The sequence below is a fragment of the Vombatus ursinus genome, unplaced genomic scaffold, assembly GCF_900497805.2.
Source record: "Vombatus ursinus unplaced genomic scaffold, bare-nosed wombat genome assembly UNPS02014768.1, whole genome shotgun sequence".
Taxonomy (NCBI): Eukaryota; Metazoa; Chordata; class Mammalia; order Diprotodontia; family Vombatidae; genus Vombatus; species Vombatus ursinus.
In genome coordinates, this window is record NW_020954546.1 from 11788827 (window position 1) to 11790312 (window position 1486).

General features: G+C 59.4%; 1 protein-coding gene across 7 annotated transcripts in view; it reads right to left on the minus strand.

Annotated features, from left to right (window-relative positions):
- The window catches only part of SRRM3 (serine/arginine repetitive matrix 3), a 58017-nt gene that overhangs the window by 6693 nt on the left and 49838 nt on the right, over positions 1-1486 (minus strand). The gene's annotated exons all lie outside the window — the stretch shown is intronic.

Below are 1486 nucleotides of genomic sequence, written 5' to 3' on the forward strand. Positions count from 1 at the left end.
GTGTGTGTGTGTGTGTGTGTGTGTGTGTGTGTGTGTGTGTGTGAGACAGAGAGACAGAGAGAGAGACGGAGACAAACACGGGGTGGACGTGGGGAGAGAAGGGGGGAAGACAGAAACAGAGGGATAGTGACAGGGAGAGGAGAGAGGGGGGAGACAGAGACAAGGAGGAGGAAGAGGAGACATAGCAACAGAAAGAGACATGGGGATAGGCACAGGAAGAGAAGGGGGAGGAGACAGAGTCATACAGAGAGAGAGAGAGGGAGGGAGGGAGAGAGACTCCAGTCTTCAGGCTTGGGAATGTATTATTCAAGGTTGTGTTGAAGGCGGGGCCGGTATGATCAGATTCTGGGGGTTGTCATGGGATCATAGCTCTCGAACTAGAAGGCACTTTAGAGGCCATCTAGCTCCATGCCCCCGCCCACTTTACTCTTGGGTAAACTGAGACCCAGGAAGGTGAAGGGTTTTGACCAAGGCCACACAGGTGGTGCTGGGCAGAAGCAGCATTTGCCTCCGATTTTGCTTCAGCAGGTGACCCAAGCATTGACTCCCGACAGTCTAGGCCGGCAGGCCCCTCAGAGATGACCTCCCCTGAGCTCTTCATTTTCCAGAGGAGGAATGAGGCTCAGGGTGGGCCCCACAGCCAATGAGTAGAGCCCCTTGTTCCCCTTTATTGCATCGCACTGCCATCCAGGGTCTGGTGTGAGGCAGGCAATGTCCTTTAACCCCAAGGTGGGGAAAGGGCTGTCACCGCCCTCTATAGGCCTCACTTTCCTCCTCTAAAACGAGGGGCTTGGACTAGAGGCCCCTTCCACCTCTGCGTCTGATCCCAACTGTGTAGTCTCAGGCAAGTCACATGTCTCTGGGCTTCGGTTTCCCCATCTTTAAAATGGAAGGTTGGCCTGGATGGTTTCTGAGTGCCCTTCCAGTCTGGATCTGTGGTCCTCTAGCACTTAGGCTTGGGCTGGGGCAGGGTGCTAGGTGTCAGGGCTAGGCTAGGGCAGGGTGCTAGGTGTGAGGCCTAGCTGGACTGGGCTGAGGTGCTAGGTGTCAGGCCTTGCTGGGCTGGGGCTGGGTGCAAGGTGTGAGGCCTAGCTGGACTGGGCTGAGGTGCTAGGTGTCAGGCCTTGCTGGGCTGGGGCTGGGTGCTAGGTGTCAGACCTTGCTGGGCTGGGGTGCTAGGTGTCAGACCTGGCCGGGCTGGGGCTGGGTGCTAGGTGTCAGGCCTGGCTGGGCTGGGGTTCTAGGTGTCAGGCCTAGCTGGACTGGGCTGGGGTGCTAGGTGTCAGGCCTGGCCGGGCTGGGGCTGGGTGCTAGGTGTCAGACCTGGCTGGGCTGGGGTGCTAGGTGTCAGGCCGGGCTGGGGCTGGGTGCTAGGTGTCAGACCTTGCTGGGCTGGGGCTGGGTGCTAGGTGTCAGGCCTGGCTGGGCTGGGCTGGGGTGCTAGGTGTCAGGCCTGGCTGGGCTGGGGCTGGGTGCTAGGTGTCAG